This window comes from Camellia sinensis, chromosome 9, assembly GCF_055761805.1.
Source record: "Camellia sinensis isolate YWXY chromosome 9, ASM5576180v1, whole genome shotgun sequence".
NCBI lineage: Eukaryota > Viridiplantae > Streptophyta > Magnoliopsida > Ericales > Theaceae > Camellia > Camellia sinensis.
The window spans coordinates 118,219,183-118,239,157 of NC_138969.1; the positions used below are offsets into that span (position 1 = coordinate 118,219,183).

The 19,975-nt window shown below is 33.1% G+C and overlaps 1 pseudogene across 1 annotated transcript; it reads left to right on the forward strand.

Moving 5' to 3' along the window:
* Positions 1 to 1,582: 1,582 nt before the first annotated feature.
* Positions 1,583 to 12,393, forward strand: LOC114275261 (NAD-dependent protein deacylase SRT2-like; annotated as a pseudogene). Its single transcript, XR_014340214.1, has 9 exons — positions 1,583 to 1,787; positions 6,034 to 6,151; positions 6,243 to 6,376; positions 6,487 to 6,724; positions 6,825 to 6,890; positions 7,731 to 7,776; positions 9,035 to 9,195; positions 9,285 to 9,414; positions 12,140 to 12,393. The product of XR_014340214.1 is annotated as an NAD-dependent protein deacylase SRT2-like (transcript).
* The last annotated feature ends 7,582 nt before the right edge of the window (positions 12,394 to 19,975 follow it).

Consider the following 19,975-nt stretch of genomic DNA (forward strand, 5'->3'; position numbering starts at 1 on the left):
TAAGAATAATTCGTGAGGAATTTATAAATTTTGTCACATATAATAAAAAAATAAAAATAATAGGTGACGAAATTTATTTTTGTCAATAAATACTTCTTTTTAAGTGAGAAAAACTTAAATTTCGTCACTAAAAATTTTCCCGCTAATTTTTTTGAATGGCGCCAAAATTTTGGAACTTTTAATGAGAAAAAAATTTGTCACTAATTATAAAATTATTTATGAAGAATATATTTTTGTCAGTAATAATTTTTAATATTTTTAAGATCTTTTGGTGAGGAAATAATGTTGTCACCAATTTTAGTGAGAAAAATTTGATATATTGAGCGGCAATGACCCAAAAAAAAAAGGGAAAATTGGTCTAGGGTCCCTCTCCCACTTTTCATAATGGAAGAGATCCACAAAATTATTTTTTGATGTCTAAGATCCCTAAACATAAAACAGAGAAATTTCAGTCGGCTTCCCCCTAATACTCTCTCTGATCTGATCCACAGCTATATACACACACACACACGCATATATTGGTGTTTATTTTTAATTCATGGCAACGGTTGGACCTTATCTTGCCGAAGTTTACGTGATGCGGAAGCTCCATAAGGAGAAGATGAAGAGAACAGAAAAGGAAAGGGAAGATAAAGAAGAGTTTCCTGTGGTTGTTTTCCCAGAATGTTCAAGAAAATCCACCCAAACACAGTGGCGCCACCACCGGATTCCATTGTAAGAGAAGCTGAGAAATGGAACCACAAGATAGTTGATTAAAGTTGAGATTAAAGTTTGTGTATTTTGTTTTTTTCATCAATTTCATTTTGTGTTTTGATTGTTGTGCAACTTTGTTTATTGATTTTGAGTACTTGTTGATGCACTGGATCATTTATTTATTTATTTATTTTTAATTTAGAGGCAATAATGAGTTACACAATATTGATAGTCCCATTAACATTTGGTGAATGGTTTTTGAACTCAATCATCAAGTTCTGTTCATAAAAATACAACTTTACTGTAAATAGAGAGAATTTCTCTGGTTTCAATCCAGAGAATTTCTCTGGTTTGTCTGGTTTGAAGAGAATTTCTCTGGTTTTGGACCAGAGAAATTTGTGGGTTAGAGCCAGAGAAATTTGCGAAGTCAAAGAAATTTCCTGGATAGCCATACAAATTTCCTTTCCACAATTTTCTCTGGATTTATTTGGTACTCAGATAAATTTCAATTTTCTCTGGAGAGAATTTCTTTGGAACTGAAATTTCTCTGGATTTCAATTTTCTCTGGAGAGAATTTCTCTAGGACTGAAATTTCTCTGGATTTCAATTTTCTCTGGAGAGAATTTCTCTGGGACTGAAATTTCTCTGGATCCTGTTAAGGGACCTTAGACATCATGAAAATATTTGATGTCCTTTATATTATAAAATCATAATATCAGGGACCTTAAAAAAAATACCCCAAAAAAAAAAGAAAGGGATATTATTTTTTTTTGTACTCCTTTTCTATTTATCATCTCTTCTCAAAATAAGGTATTAATTTTTGTTTCCCTCTTTTCTGTTTATCAACTCAATAGGATAATTTTGAATCCAAAAAAAAAAAAAAAAAAATTTAATAGGGTAATTTATTTTTGTTTTGCCTCTTTTCTGCTCTGTTGATCATCTCCCTCTCTCCCTCTCTCTTTATCAAAACAGACGCACCCAATACCTCTCCCTCTCTGCCATAGCTCTTTGCCCTCGCTACTCCACCTTCAACGCCTACACTACCGTCGGCTCTTCTTGTATAAACGGGGCTCCACACTCTGCATCAAACCCAGGTTCTTTTTTGTCTATTTTTTTTTTCTTGTAATGCATCGATTGAATTGAGTTGTTTCAAAATTGTTATGGGTTTTCAATCTTCACAATTTTTGTAGCTTATAATATGGCTTTATTGTTGATTTGGTAAATAAATTTGGAATTGTTTTCTTTATTGAGCGATTTAAAAGCTTTGATTTATCATTTGGTTTTTGAAGTTTATATGTATTTCTAGGTTTTTTTTGGTCATTAATTCTTAGCCATTAATGCTTTGCTCAGATTTGAGGAAGAGAGCCGAGAGAGAGAGAGAGAGAGAGAGAGAGAGAGTTGAATGTTGCTCTGGTTTCATTCTGTTCTTTGAAGAAGAAGACAGATTTTATCTTAGCAGTTCTGTTTTTTTAATCAGAAATATGAGGTTTTTTTTACAAGATATGTTATAGGTCAAAGCAGGCAAAGCCATATAGTAAATTATGAGGACCTTATGATGATATATATTGCAGTTTCAAAGCAATAGAAAACTACATGTTATCACAATTACACTTCCAACTGGTTTAATAAATTATACTTGATTAGACAACAGAATTAAGAAACAACATTGCTGCAGGAACAAGAAGAATGAGGGGAAGAACCTATTGGCAAGTCATTAGCTTTTAGTGTAGGGTGCTTTTAATAATTTTTCTAGTTAGGCCTATTTTTTTTGTTGCAGGTCTTCTGTATCTTATATCCTTCATTAGGATTACTTAAGTTATTATAGGAGCTTAGAAAGTCAGATTTGCCAGAAAATTTCATTTCATTTGTTCGTAAACTACCTAAGCTGTTGGTTGCAATCCAACCTATAATTTGTTCAAAAACTACTTATTTTGCTGGAATTGAAATCATATATGGGATTTGCTTAGTGGGACAATTTTTTGAAGATCAAACAACACCAACCTCCCCTAACAAATCGATAAATTATAGTGAGAATCTAAAGTATACTAATACAAACCAAGTTTACTAAGATTGTGGTATCATCTCAATTACTTGGATATATTTTCTCATAACTAAATAATTCCGTGTAAGATTTTGAATCAAAGTTAGTCAAACAATCCACCAGTACAGATAATGCACTTGAAATCAAAATTGATTGTTGGGTGAAAAAGCTGGAGATCAGATTCCAAATAATATAGTTCCAAAAAAAAAAAAAAAAAAAGATTCCAAAGAATAAACAAAAAGCTCATCTGTTTGGCTTTAGCTTGGACTCTGTTGTTCTATTAGGGGTCATTGTCTTCTTATTCTCTTTGTATACATTTTTATTTGAGTTTTTGCAGGTCATGTTAATATGTTGGCACTGTTTCAAGGATTTGAAAAAACTCAAGGAATATTTTACTTCAAATTGATGAGCTGGACCTTATTGAAAGCAGTTTAAACTACAGTAACAAGGGGCCAAGTTATTTTGAAAAAAAAATGACTTCAAACCCACATGATGAGAGTTTTAATAGAGTATAAAAAAGCAATTTAAACAGATTTATCTAAATTCTATCTTTATTCTACCCATGGCTTAGTTTTGAGCCCTGCAACTCATGAATTTTTCAAGCATTTCTCCCAAAATTGCAAAAATCCTAACCGAGACTAGACTTTGCAAGTTTCAGCTTGAAATCTAAAATATCCCCAGTTCACTACTACCTATAGCCATTGAGTTCTTACACATACTAAATGAAAATATCATATCTGAGCTACCCTTATCTGTACTTCTTCTCATTTATTGTTTAATAATATCATGGATTAGAAAAAGCCATGGAACGAAAATTACTGTTTCCCCATGTTCAATGTATCTTTCTTCTAATGCTCTCACATTGGGTACCCACCACTACCTATAACTGATGTCAATATTCAACACTACCTTTGGTTAAGATTTTTTTGCATCTTGTAATGATATCACACGTATTAGCTCTATCCATTTACAGTTTTGATTTCAGTCCTACAATTTTTTTTCTTAATTTCAAAAGATTTTTGAAATCACAAACACTTGAGTACAGTCCAATCAGATTCACTATTTCAACTTAGACTACTTTGCAGTCAATAAAAGACACAGTAGAATTAAAGAATTCCAGCAACAAGATGAAAAGAAGTTAGACTATCAAGATTTACAGATTTACAAGGGGTATACCCCAGGCCCTACTAAGAAACTATACATAACAAACATATTAGCAACCCCAAGCTAGACTCATAATAATAAACTAAATTAAAATGGGCCTAGACTGCAAAACTGTTCATAAGTCCTATACAAAGGATGGGGTTCATGAACAAGAGGCAGCCCAAAACTTGCTAAATGTGCATCAAAATGAAGCACCTGGCAGATCCTTGAGATTGATTTCCCAAACATGACAGTAACTCTGCATGAACCACATCAGACTTCAACACCAATTCATACTCAGTAAACTTCACTCCCTCTTCAATCCAACAACTATCAAAACACATAGTTCCAGCCAGGAGCAACCAATTACAACACAACATACTACATAATATTCAAGCCACATACTCCAAAAAAAATAGAAAAAGAAAAGACATCCCAATGACATCCCAGTTGGGTAGGAAACCAAAACATATCAATGTATTACATAGTAAGATTAAACAAGAACCAAAGACAGCCTGCTAAATTCCTTTACCAGCAAAGACAACTGAGAATCTGTAGAGAGGAAGGCAGAGCACTATAGAAGCCAGCAGCATCTAGTCATAGCTGGACAGATTATATTCAAAGCAGTGGATGCCAAGTACCAGAGCTCAGAATTAATAGAGCCTGGAAAACACAAGGATCAACACAAGCTAAGGTGATACAATTCAAAAATAAGCATGCAAACAAGACTCTCATATAGGACAGCAGCTACTCAACTTTCATACAACACTCAAAACTCAGAACTGGAGCATGCAAAACCAAAGAACAAAATGTATCTCACAGTCACTCAACCCTCAAAGGAAGAAAGCTCCCAAATCACAATTCTCAAGTATAGAGGATTACACTTACACAAACCTAACATACAGAACTTACATCACTCAACCCACCATCCCTAAACATTAGGACCAGCCAAACCTACACAGCACACAGTAAGAAAAGAAGACTGTAGAGCTACATCACTCAATCCTCAAAGCTTACCATACTCACTCAAGCCTATTTAGGATCTCACATCACTCAACTCTTTTCCCTACATTACAACCAGCCAACCTACAATGAACTAACCTGCGGAAAAACAATTAGTTATACTGGAGGCTCACCTCACTCAACCCACAAGACTCATATCACTCACTCAGTAAACTAGTTTAATCCTCTAAACACTCAACCTACATCCCTTAAAGTGGACCAACCAATAACCTGCAGATTATAAACAGTTACCAGATTTGATCACAAAAGCAGGTAGAGACCATTTCTTCAAGAACCAATTATTAGTTAAATCAGCCTTGAAGTTAGTGATGGACATCACCCTGTATTTTACTAGTTCCTTAATCCTGCTGATGATGGCCACCTCAGTAGACTTTGTAGCTTGGAAAATTCTACAATTTCTTTCTAGCCAGATACAGTAAATAGAGCAAGTGAAGACCAATTTACAAATAGTAACAGCCAGAGAGGAGCCAGTAAGCTGTGTAGCTAACCAATTCACAAGGTGGTTCCAATTCAATTTAGGCCAATTCACATTACACTTAGCTGTCATAGTGGACCAGATTCTAAAAGAGTAAGAACACTCAAAGAATAAATGATTATGGTTCTCATCATCAGCCTCACAAAGCACACACCTAGAAGTATCCATCACACCAAAGGCAACCATCCCATCAAGGGTACTCAGCCTGTTATAAATGGCCATCCAGACAATGCTACTAATCCTAGGAATATGATGCTTGAACCAAAGCAGCTTAGCCCACTGCACCTTGGGATGCTGGGCTCTCCACAAGTTCCAAGTTGACTGAATAGAGAAGCAGCCATCATACATACATACATATTACTTGGTTCTCCAGCATTTATGAAATTGAACTTTAAGGTGAACAAAAGAATAGACTCTAATGCATATTCATTTCTCAGCTTTAAGCTAGACACACACACACACACACACACACACACTCACACTCACAGAGAGTTAAAGAAAGAGAAGAGTAACTAACTAACTAATAACGAATATCTGGAACCAAGAGACATGTAAAGACTTGGTAAATATGTCAGCAACTTGGCCCAAATGTTTATATTCTTATTTTACCTTAAAATGTTTGTGTGCTTCCTTAATGGAGCAATGGGTTTTGTGGCAGCTAGGGGATTGTATTGAGTATCCTTTTTTCTACATCGGGGTCACAAAAAGAAGGAAATGCTCTGTGGGTTTGGAGAAGTGAGATGGGTAACATCCTTGGTATTCCATTAAGTAACAGGGTAAGTTAACTTCCTTCTCATTTGCATTCTGCATTTTTTTGGTTTATCGAACATTTGCAGTAATATTTTTAAAATGGGCCATATTGTTTAGTTGTTCTACTGGATGACGAACACATGCTACAATTTTCTAATGTTTGAATAATTCATGGGCTACCAAATGAAATTCTATTCTGAACATACAGACCGTCAAAGGTGTGGGGGAAATGCTTGGGACTACAATGAAAGGCTAGTGCCTATTTATTTATTTATTTTTATTACCATCTCTTCAGCTCCTGTCCTGTGATGTTCTATACTTTTGGTATAAATGTTTGTTATTCTGTTTTCTGTCTTTACAGATACGCTTCAGTCAAGTAGTAAAAATATGCGGTCTTCAAGCAAAGTGAAAAAAATCTTCCCTTTTCAAGGCTCTGTAAAATTTGTACAAACTACATGTCGAATATCTATTAATGGGACTTCATCAATAACTAAAGAAAATTTGTCTTCGAGCTTTTTGAGGGACAAGAAGTTGGTTCCTGATTCAGATCCCCCAAGCATCAAAGATGTTGAGCTTTTATACCAATTCTTTAAATAGAGGTTTCCAAATTTGACATTCTCTTAATCAATAATGCGGTTCAGAACTATGTGTATGTTTCTTACTAGGTTCTGTTGTATTGATTCTGTACTTATTGTGCAGTACCAAACTTATCTTTTTGACTGGAGCTGGAATAAGCATAGAATGTGGAATTCCTGATTATAGAAGGTTTTGTTTCCAATTTTTTAAAGTTTACGTGGAGCATATTAGGCCCTCAAAATTTTGTTTGCAACCTCCAACCATAATTTACTTGTAAAAATATGTCTCAGGGAAGCATGAATTTCGCAATTGTAAGTTTCTTGTAATTTTACTAATTAATAATCGGCATTCTGATTATTTTCTAGATATGAATTGTAATTCTGAATGTTAGTTTGAATTTTATTGGATCTTGTACATTTTGCCACTGTGGCAACCAAAAAGTGCTTGCAGGTTGTCGCAAAAGCAAAATTTGTAAATCATTTGCAATAACTTTTGTTCTGTATTTATTCCTTGCTGGATATGTATATATTTCAGAATGCCGCATTTTGGTTGGCAGTAGTTGACTAGGTTTACCTTCGGCTTCTATCTTAATGTGTAGCATGTGGGCCTTCTTCACCATCAAAGGTTTTCTTTCACCATGCCTTGTTATCGAATTTATTTGTTTTCCTTCTGAATCAATTGTGTATGGGTCTTCTTGTTGATTACCATCATTATCTAAAAAGAATATAATAGAATTTCTATTGCTTATTTGGTTTTTGGGGTATTTAAATCTAAAAGAGCGTTCATGATTTGATATTCGGAGTACTTTCTAACATAGCCACTGAATTCTCAAGATTGAACCAACCAACCAACACCCTACTTCTAGTACTTAATGCACTGCTAAATTTATAGTTTGCAACATAATCTTTTAATTTATAGGACATTATCATTGCTACTCTAAATTCAATGCTTACAGGAATTTTTTGTTATTTTGTTTTCATTTATTTATTTATTCTTATGAATATGCTGGATTGTTTTGTTTCAATGCAGCCCAAATGGAGCTTACAGTTCTGGCTTCAGACCAATTACCCACAAGGTGATCTGAAGGCATGTGCTCTATTATCTTTATCTCTTATCATGTTTCTTTGTGGAAGGGGTAACTATTTCTACTTGGTTTTAGGAGTTACCTTGATCAGAAGGAAACTAGAGTGAGGAGTAATAATAAAAAGAATGAAACAATTGGGAGCAGCTCCTTATGGAGTCAAAACATTAGAGAACAACTGTGAAAGAGATGAAGATACCCTGGCATTTATTAATTATTATCCAACAAAAATGCTACTGTCTACATGATCTATTTAATCCAAAGGCTCAACAAGGAATAAAATATCAATACTAAGAAGATATATTACAACCTAAAAGAACATGGATATAGTGATGAATCAAAAGATATTGATGTCATTCTTGAAAAGACTTGGAAATTAATAAAAAATGAAATATTTTGGATCACATGGATACACCAAGGTTTGAGAATAGATATCACGCATGCATTGCAAATTTTGAAAATTTTATGTTTTTTGTATTAATTTATTTGTAATAACGAATAACTTAGATTAATAAATTTCTATGTTTTGTGCTTCTTGTGCAACAAATAAGTTTTTGATAGTTGGTATCAGCTCCATTACATCAACAACCTGTAACTGTGTTATAGGATTGCATACTCACTGAAAAATGAAAATTATGCTCCATTAAGTTGAATTTTTGTAGCTCACTTTAGTGATCGTAACATTAATCACTCTTAAAAAAACTGGAACTAGTACGGAACAGAAATGACTTAGGTATCCCACATTTGGAGCTAGAAAAAAGGATCTGTGAAATGACTTTAGATTGCCATTCCTCTATATGAAACAAAGCACTTTAATATTTTGCTGAAAATATTGTGAAAATAAATAAATTTTCTTGTACTTATTTATGTGCAGTCATTTGTGGCACAAATCCTTCCTATTCATTAAAAAAGATTCAGTTCAACCCGTGCACATCATAGTGACATTGCCTTGTTCCTTGATTTCATCAGTGTTCTTTGTTTTCTTGAATTTATTCTGAATTTAACTGATGGAACCATAGACATGAATCTTTCTGCTACAGATCTGTTGTGAAGTGAGGTTTTTTCCATCTGTTCCTTCCATTCTTCCTTAAAAATGCATGAAATTTAATGGTTAACATTTCCTCTTGGTGTTTCAAAAATTTGGCACAATTGATCAGTTACTTGAAATAGTCCACTATAATTGTCCTTGTTTACATTGAATGGCTGAAACTCCATGATTAATTTATGCCCTCCTGGGATCTTCTATGGATAGGAGTTTCTCTGTTTAACTCGGGCCAGAAGGCGGTATTGGGCGAAGAGCTATGCAGGATGGAGACACTCCACTGCAGCACAGCCTGGTCCAGCTCATATTGCTTTGTCATCTCTTGAAAAAACCAGCCGGATAAATTTCATGATTACACAAAATGTTGACAGGTAACCGACTTTTTTTTCATATTGAATTTCAAGGCTCTGTAGTACCCTAAGCAAAACTGATGGACCTAATTCATCAACATCTTGTACAGGTTACACCATTCTGCTGGTAGCAACCCACTTGAATTACATGGAACTATCTATAGCGTAGTTTGTATAGATTGCAGTTTTTGTTGCTACCGTCAATTGTTTGAAGATCAATTGAAGGCCCTTAATCCAAAGGTTAGTCTCTTGATGCACAACTTATTGATTCAGAATAATGACTATATAATGTATTTCCCCGTTACCATATGTTACATTACAGTATTTATCTATCAGAGCTCAAGAAGTGAGCCCATCACTTAAAATCATCATTGTTCTATTGGATGTTAAATTACTAAAAGTTTGTGATTTTGTCTCATTATTTAAATGTATAGGATTTGTCATGGAGTTTTGAATCCTGTGTTTTCAAATCTTGTAATTTCTTGAATATCTTATTTCACTTGGGATTCCTAAAAAAATAATTTTAAAGTTAAATATCTTCATGGAAACTTTTATTCTTAAATTTGCTGTTGTCACATCATGGTTTTTTACAAGGGAATGATTAACAATGCTGGAAAAACAAAACTTATTTCCATTTTCAAGTGCTTTTCAAATTTTGAGCAGTACAATTTTGCTTCTTCATGTAGTGAAGATTTAGAACCCAACTAGGATGATATAGTGCTCAGGTGAATAGAATTATGTAGAAGAATGAAATTGTGTGATGTCTTCTTCTTCTTCTTCCTCTACTTTTAATTTTTTTTTTTTTTTTTTTTTGGCAACCAGATAATGATCACTTTATATTGAATCCAAATTTGTTTATGCATAGCATTGCTTGCAAGGTGTTTGGCATTACCAGCTGTTCATAAACTTCCAGATGCATAAATCATCCTGATTTTCAAGTCTTCATAAACCTTGTGCCACATATTTTTCATATTGCTGTCTTCATTTTTTCCCACTGTTTTTGTGATCATGAAACAATTTTCATAAAATAGTTACTCGACTCTTGCACAACCTCTCTTATTATCTTGGCATCATTGAAGAAAATATTGAGTACACTTGTACTTGATGTTGCAGTGCAGTGCAGTGCATTTTATTATTATTATTATAATCAGCCTGTTATATTCATTAACTCCAACCCTTTGCATTTTAGCTGTTGGAAGGACATACCTTAGATTTGATAGCTATAATGGCCAATTGTTAAAAGCTGAAATGAAAATCCTAGCCAATGTTAAGGACTTCGATTGTGATTGAGCACCAAAAGATTCTTTTGAGAAAAGATATCCCATTAGTGTTTTTCTGCTAGTTGTTTTGTATATGATATGATATTGCTAACTGATAGAATATGTTGAATGTTAACTGTTGACTTGTAGACTCACTGAAGAAAATCCAACTTGATTTTTGTTTAATTCTTCAAAAAAACATAGTTCAAGGTCAACAATAGAGTGTTAGATGGGACTCTTTTCTTTTGTTTTTCTTCTCGTTCTTTCCTTTTTTGTCCCATGGTCTGTCCTATATCATTCCTCTCCCTCCTCTCATATGACACCTATACAACTCCTCTTGCTGTGAGGGATTAGTTTATTTACAGTGATTTTTTTTCTCAGTACTAATTTAAGTAGTCTATTGTTAATTGTTAATAATTGCTTTTGTTCCTAACATAAAGTTTGGCTACAGTGATGGATCAGTACACATCATTGGTTTAATGATTTCATTAATAACATCGTAATTGTTCTTAACTTAGATGCCTTAAAAAATGACAATGTCTCTCCTTAGTCTCGTACTCAACTATATAGCATTTTCCCCTAAATTTTCTATCCCATTCTCATTTTCATTGTTTTTTTTTTTTTTAAGAGTTTCCATAGTTCAAAACTTAAAGGTGATTCGTTGCCTTTTGAACTTGTGTTTGGAACTTTATGTTTTTAGACTGTTAGAGGGAGATGAGTTTTAAATTTTACTTCCCCGCAAGGGAGAGAAATATGCAATGGATGAAAGGTGCTTGTCCACTTGGTGTTGGGGTTAGGTTTGGCCATGCACAGTAGTGTCATGGTGGACTGTGTCTATGAGGTTGCTAAGTCACCCAACCTGGATGTCTGGGGAAGTGGCTGTTGGGTTTTGTTTTAGAGGTGGTTGATAGCCATGGTGGCCAATGAGGCTATTGGTTGGTGGTGGCATGTGAGGTGTAGGAGGAAGTGAGAAGAAGGGAAAGAGAGAGTGGGTCTGCTGCTATAGAAAGGAGGAGGAGGGATAGGGAATGAAGAAGAAAAGAATAGAAAAAGGCAAATTAAAAAAGGGGCAAAAGTGTCATTATATATATTTCTTAGATTCACACGCTCAATTTAGTGTGTTGTACATGCACGGTTAACTTAACCAGAATTTGCAACGTTTGCACTTAACTCCAAATTTTAGGAGGGTTAATGTGTATACTTTTAAACATGAAGGAAGTAAAGTGTTTTTGGACAAAACCATATAAAATGTAATTAATCCAAACTGTTTGGAGGTCTAATTGTGTTTTTATTTCAATATCTATTCATGTGTGTTTGTGTTTGTTTTTGTTTTTATGCTTCCTCGCATGTGTGTGTTTTGACCTTTTTACCTCGTTGAGGTTAAAAATAAAACAGGAACATATTTAGATTTCAATGAAAATGTTAACTCTTCTAAAAACCGTGGGCTGATTAGTTTGTGTCAAACATGTCCTGTGATTCTCTTTGGTTCTTGTTGGCATTAGTGCTAGTGATACATGGTATTCCTGCAATCTTTTGTCATCTTCTGTTATCCGTGTTGGTTATCATCAAGGATCACCTCAACTTTTTGAAGTTTTGGATTGTTATATGCATCTCTACTAAATTGGTTTATAAAATAAAGTTATTTAAATATGAGTTTAGATGTAATTGATAATATATTAATGTTTTTTTGTTTATTTTTTTTGCAGATTGGTTTTTGATGACGTCTGGAAGCATTCTTGCAAATGAAGATCAAGTGTTGAATTTTTTTTTTTTTGAACTGATACTTAGTTTTAGTTGCAAATCAAGATCGAGTGTTGATTTATTTATCTTTTTTGTGAACTCCATGTTAGTTTATTTTGGGATTTGCTTTGATGATTTTTTTGTTGTACTTAATGAATTATTATTAAATTTGTTTGATAGATATATTTTGATTTATAATATAAATTTTTTAGTGATTTTTTTTTTTTTTTTTTTTTTTTTTTTTTGTGTGGAGTGGTATATAATAGCTAATGGATTTCTTACTACATTTAAAAGACTATTGGGATATGAGCAGGGATATTTGTGAAATAATAATTTAAATTGAAATATAAAATATGAGACAAGTTTAGTGATGAATTTTTTTCGTCATTTGTATTTATTATTATGACAAAGTGATTATTTGTCGCTAATAAATATTTTTTGTGACAAAATTTATTGCAGTTTATATATAAAAGTTTTCATTGATTTTGTTGTTTGGTGACTAAAAATTTCGTCACATATATATATTTTTGTCACGAAATATATTTTGTCACCCATGTATGACATTTGAAGATGAAAAATTTTGTCAACTTTACATCTTACTGTGACGAAATTATTTTCTCATCAATGATCAACATGTGTGACAAATTTATTCGTCAACTAAAGTTATAAATGTGGTACTGAATAACTATTTGGTGACGAAAATGAAGATTTTTAATGACAAAATGTTATTTTATTGGTGACAAAAAGTTTCGTCACTGAAGTAATTTCATTGGTGACGAAATTATTTTTCGTCACGATGCTTTTTAGTGACAAACATTTAATGACGAATTTGGTGACGAAAATATTTCCTCACAAATATCTACAGTGACGAAATTATCTCTTTGGAGACAAAAAAAATTCGTCATCCAAGACCCAACTTCTTGTAGTGACAAGAGCCAAAAATGGGCAGGAACCTTCTCTGTGATAAATGATTCAACATTTGATACTCAATTCATTTGACATTGCATACTTTGCATGGTTGTTTATTTAATGAGATTGAAGTCCTCTTATTGAAATGTACATGCATTATATGGTGGCTTTTGTTGCTTTTGTCAGTTTGAATGGAAGTGTTGTTGCTAACAACCATTTTCACTTTTATTGTTTCATTTCATTTTTATTTCATAATTCTTTTTCTTTGTTTTTAATAAAAGTAAATTAGTAATGTGAGATTTATTTCTTGTCCTTCCTCCTGATACTAGAAGTGCAAAAGAAGCTTATGCAGTTTCTAGATTTTTTTTTAATCGGCAAAAATAAAATATATTGATGTCAAACAAAGGTACAAGGCGTACAAATGAATACGTCAGTGGAGACAAAAGGCCAAGGCTAAAGCAACAAAAAGGGAACAAATCCTAATCAAAATTGGGAGCAACACCAAACAAGAACCAAAACAAAGCCAAATAACGCTAGTAGTAAATATTGCAAACAAAACACCAGCAGCAATTGATGCTGAAAAAATTCCCAAATCCTTGTTGCACTCAACCAAAAAAACTCCAATGTTTAAAAGATTCCTACAATGTTTCCAATAGCATAACAGAGCACACCCATAATCTTGCTTCAAGACCGAACACCTATCACTTAGGCTGTGTTGATCATGAATTTAGGTAGAGATTTGAAAAGGAAAGCAAAAATGTAGATAAAACGTGAATGAAATATAGTTACATTTCACTCACCTTTTCCTTTTCCTTTTCCCTTTCCCTTTTCTTTTTCAAATCCTTACCCAAATTCATGCTCCAAACACAACATTAAGGTAACATGTTTGAAAAGTCGTCTTCTTCCTATACAAAAAAAGCTCTTCTAAAATTAAGTTGCGAAGAACCATTATGATCACCTGGGTGGAGAAGATTAGCCACATTTCCATCCTTGTTATCTGAAAGTTTATGCAACTGGGTCTCTCATCAAGCCATTTGTCCTTCCAGAAATTAATATTCTTTCCATCCCCCAACTTGAGACTCAAATTTTCCCTGAAGAGTTGGAACTTGTCAAAAAATTTCGATTGGATAGAAAAAAACTCCTTTCACATGTTGTAAAAGATCTATTTTTAGACGAAGGTTAACCGATTAATTAGATCATTGGAATTATTGTACCTGTACTTTGTAGTCCAGTGTGATCATTAAACCTAACCTAAAACATCACTTGCATTCATGCACTCAAAATCTATTTCAAATATTAAAGAAAACACTACTATGATAGAATCCAACATTGCTTCTGCTTCTTCTTAATCTAGAACTGATGTTGTGGAATGACCATCTGTGATCCAATTTAGTGAATGCAAGTTGCTAAAAACATCTAATAGCAAGCTAGACCTTATTACCAAAAACTAATTATCAAATATGAAAGGCTTAAAAAACTAAGCTTGTGGGTTTGGTCTAGCTTTTAGATGTGAAATTCCCTCGCTATGTAATTTGCACCATCTTGTTGATTAATTTTCTCTTTGAATTTTGAATGATTTAATTTGCATGCATACGCTATGTTTGAACTGCATAAAACACAATGATTTGAATCTAACCCTCGTAAGAATTTGCTTGTAGGTATGTTCTCTATTTCCTTCTTTTCAAGTGGATGATTAGCTACTTATCTTATCTCCAATCCATGCAAATAAAGATGTTTGATAATAGTTATTATGGTCTACCTTTGTATTACTTTTTTTTTTTTTTTTTTTTGTCTCCATTAAACTATTAAATAAGAAGGGCTGATCACCTTTCTATTATTGTTTTATTTTTTATTTATTTATTTATTTATTTTTTTATGCTTTAAGCAAGTAGAATAAAAGTTTTGCAAACAAATCATGTTTGATTATTCACATGATCCTGATTCATTTGGTATACATTTAGATTGAAGGAGTTGATGGGATCTAAAAGGTAGTATTTGATTTGAAATGCTAAATTATGAAAACTAGATATTTCTTTCTAACAAATATAATGCAGAGCAACTCTGGCTGAGGATTTAATAGAAAATTCAGTTCATGGAGGAGATGATGTGGTAGGTCTCACAGCATTACATACAAGCATGGTTTGGCTCATCTTACTCATAATATACCAAGTGAAAGTGGGTTCACAATTGATGAGGGATTTCAAGTCCTGCCATTAAGGATGATTGAGTACTTGTTCATTTGTCAAATAGAGAAAACAATTGCTTTATTTTTATTACATCATATTTTTAGGAATGACAATTTTGTTGGGAAAATAGATCTTGTAATAGGTTTTTTTATTTTTTGTTTTTGTATAAGTAATAGTATTTGTTAAAAATTTTGTATTGTTGAGTCGATCTTGTATTCATGATCCAGTTGTTAATTTTGTGTGTTTATGCAATGAGTAATGCTAGAGACCCCAAATATTTTACCAAAAGTTTTACCAAATGTCTCACATGGGTGTGGGACCCACACAATGTGGGTCCCATGTGGGTCTCACACCCATGTGAGACATTTGGTAAAATTTTTAGTAGAATTTTTGGAGCCTCTAGTATTTTTGTTATGCAATAGCTCAAAACTCATTTAAATACATAAATGTAATGGGCACTAATTGACCATTAATTAGCGTGGCTTGTACGCGGCACTTTCACTGGTATATATATATATATATATGGCAATTTCCATTTAGAAAGAGGGTTAGTTTCTATCTCCCACCAATGTAGGTAGGGTACAAGGATGGTTGTCCAACTAATGTTGATTAGAGTTAGTCTAATGTGTCAGTTCTACCAGACAACATGGCAATCAACTTTTGGTTAAAGTTGTAGAAAGCATGAATGCCACGTGGAACCTTGTGCTCACATTGCAGTCGCACTGATGAGTCGGAGAGAAATGGGCCCTCTTTTGTTTGCTTTCAAGCAAAAAAGTGAAAAAGCAGGAGAAAAAAAAAAAAAAAAAAAAGAAGAAAATGATGCCTAAGGATAAGGGCGTAAATTTGGGTCGGCTTCGGACTCGGGTCAGGATCGGCTCATGTCGAGTTTCGCAGATCTTATCAAAATTCAAGTCTTTTTATAGGTTAAAAAATTAGGCTCAAGTCCAAGGTTAGGGATATTCAAGTCTTAGGCAGATTGATCCAATGGGTCTGAGCCTAGCTTCGGGCTTAAGCTGGGCTTAGGCAAACCTGACTATTTTTTTTTTTTTTTTTTTAAATTTTTTCAATCAAAATTTTATTATTTTTTACTAAAAAAGGCACTGGACCATGGGCGGGCCGGGCAGGTTGGGCCTCAAGTTGGGCTTTGAGTGGGCCTTAAGCGGCCAGGCCCGACTTTAAAATGATGGCCCAAGTCCAAGTCCAAGCGCTCGGGTTCGGCTCAGGCCCAAGCCCACCCCAAACTACGAGCGGGCTTCAAGCGGGCCGCAAGTCACGAGTTATTTTTACACTCCTATCTAGAGGACAGCTCAGGTGTGGGCCCTCACTTGATTGCTTTCCTCCGAAACCACGACGTGGCAATCATACATCAACAACACTCCTCTACACCCTGGCACCATACACTTGCAATGATCAATAAATGTCATCTACTAAACTTGTGCCACGTGGTAACAAAAAGCAGTTGGTGCTGCTGTATTTGATATTGAAGGGCATTTTAATTTAAAAAATGCTACAAGTCTTAAATTTTTTACAAAATAAATTATTAAATGTCTCACATAGGTGTGAGGTCTATCTTTTATAGATCCCACATCATGTGAGACATTTTGTCATTCATTTAGTCCAAGTTTGGCAATCTAAAAATAATCTATCTTTTTATCTTTTTATCATTTTTTCATCACATCACCTCTCTATTTTTCTGCACATCTTTTTATAAAAAAGACAAAAAATACACTTATTTAATTCATTCCAAACTTAATTGAAAATTTTTTATCCCCAACATTAACCTTTTGATTTTTCTCAACCGTTCTCGTAGCATTGGCCTTATTTTTAATGAAAAATTTTAAAATTTGCGAATTGTTACATATACATGTGTTTTTATTATTTTATATGCATGGTCTTAAATTCAATTTCGATGGTATTGCTAAAGGTAACTCGAGTTGGGCTAAATGGTAGATTGATCAGGGATCACAAATGATTATAAATTGACTGTGTTTGGGATGTTGTTATTATATTAAGTTATTTTAATTTTTAGTTATTTTAGTAGGTTAAAATTTTTGTGTTTAGAAAGATGGTTGAATTTTTTTGTAATTGGATATCATGTTTGTGAGAGAAAAAATAAAATAATTATAGATTTGATGTAATATTTTGTTTTATTAATTATTTTAGCTTATTTTATCTTTTTGTCTATTTTAGCAAAAAACATACTAAAATCTAACTTGCCAAACACCCTGTAAGATTTTGGAGATACATTGAACCATTTATGAGTATCAAAGCTAAGGGGTTATTTGCGGTGTCCTAAATAAGTGTACTTTTTGTCTTTTTGGACTAAAAAATTGAGGAAGAAAATATGGATGTTTGGATTAACTTTTTGACTTTTTATGGAAAAATGTGTAATAAAAAATTATAAAAATTGATTTATAGGGAAAAATTATGATTGAGAGTTGTGCAGCCGTAATTGTTGACTTTTGGTGAATAGTGTTAACTTTTTAACTTTTTGAGTAACTTTTTAACTTTTTGACTTTTTAACAATATGTCAAACTTGGCCTAAATATATATCCTAAGAGATAGACGGAATATGACCATAAATATGAATTTAAAGAAAATTGAAATGGGGGTAGATGATAGATTGGTGGTAGACTTGTTGGCAACATGAATTGGGATGAAAAATTTACCCAACATGATGTATTTGTCACAATTTGATTTTAATGAAAAAAAGTTTGAAGTATTAATAGGATATGTTAGAGTATAGGAGATTCTAGGTTTAGAATTTTGATAAAATATGAAATTAAAAATAACAATACTCAATTAGTACACAATAATATGTGTTTATAAGGGAAAATATTGAATACACATTTAATATTTGGCATAGTTATAAAGTGATTATTCCGTAACTTAAATCTATAATCTCAAACTTATGAGGTCAAAATTCTATCATTGAATCAATAATAAAATATAAAATTATATCACAAAAATCTTTAAATTGAAAATTAAGAATTCACACACAAAATTCATAAAAATTACTCGTTTTCATTCCCAAACACTAACTTCTAGTAAAACATAATTTATAAATATATTAATATTTTAATAAAAAATTAAAAAATCACTTTTCAAACTTATCCTAAATAGTAGTATTTCACAGTAAACTTAGAGCTCAAATTTTATCCAAATCCACCAACCCAACTAACTAAGGCGCTGTTTGGGAACCTGAGATTTAGGCTATTATAGCCTCAATTCAAATTTCAGCCAAAAAGCGTGAACAGTTCACGCGTGGTACAGCTACGTTAGAAACCGGGGGTGAAATTACCATTTTGGCCTTTGACTATTTCAAAGGGTGTGGGCTATACACACAGCTGAAACCCAAGTGCCCTATTCTCATCTCTTTCGTTCCGTCTCTCACACCGACTGTAGCAACACCAGTGCGCGACTGATCTCTCCCTGGCGGACCTATCTCCGGCGGACCTCTGCCTTCCACAGAACACGATGGACGAAGAACAATGACAAGTAAATCACGTGAACCGATTATACATGTGTTTGTTACCTTTGTCGACTCGGTTTGAAACTTTTTCCATTCCGATCTACGACACCTTCCTCTGTTTTGGCCCATAGTGATGGTATTCGGTTGGTATTTATGCCGATCTGGTGATGATCCGTCTTTCTCCAAATATAAATCGCCGACAACATTTTTTTTTTCTCGCCTTAGTTAAATGCCTTCCACAGAACCGCAAAGGTTTTTTTCTGAACATTTTTTTTGTGTTAAGCTACCCAGGTTTTTTCCCCCGTGATTTCTGTAATTACCATTCACGGTTGGAGTGATGTAATCGTTGCTTAGGTTTGGAATTTTTTTTTTTGTTTCAAAACAATTTTTTCCATAATTATCATTCACAACCCAGTTTTTCCCATTTTTTCCCCTGTTTTTCCCATCCGAATGATGTAATCCCTCTTGATTTCCATTATTATCATTCACAATCCACTGTGTTTTTCCCATTTTTTTTCTGTCCATCTGTGTTTGTGCATCATATATGAGATGGACCAAAATTTTCAATAATTTTCTATCAATCTGTGTTTATGAGATGGAGCAAAAAAAAATTTCTGTGAAGCCTATCAATTAATCTGAATTAAGGGTACAACAACATGTTGGGAATCTTCAATGCTCTGTTCATTATTTTAATCTGATTTCCTCATTTCGTCATTTCTGTTCATTATTTTACCTATTTCATCATGACTGTCTTATTATCAAAATGCCTAAACCTTATTATCTTCTTGTAAAATGCATAATGAATTTCCTGGTTATAGTTCGCCACCATATTATCAAGATGTTAAAGTAAATAGATTCACCACCATAGTTTTGAATTTGCAAAATGCCTAAACCTTATTATCTTCTTGTAATTTTGATGAAAGTAGATTAGACTTGTGAGATATTTATTAATTTAAGCACAAGAGCTACATGCTGGGGAAAATGCTGGTTATAGTTCCTTGTAGAATGATAAATATTAAGAATGTTCAGTTAACTAAGATGAATTGTTAATAGAATGATAAATATTAAGAATGTTCAATTAACTAAGATGAATTGTTAATAGAATGATAAATATTAAGAATGTTCAGTTAACGGTTTCCATTCAGATGCCGATCTCATTTTCAATACTAAGTTCACTTCTCTGAATTATGCATAATGATTTTGTACTTCCACATGTGTTAGTTCTTCTACACTGA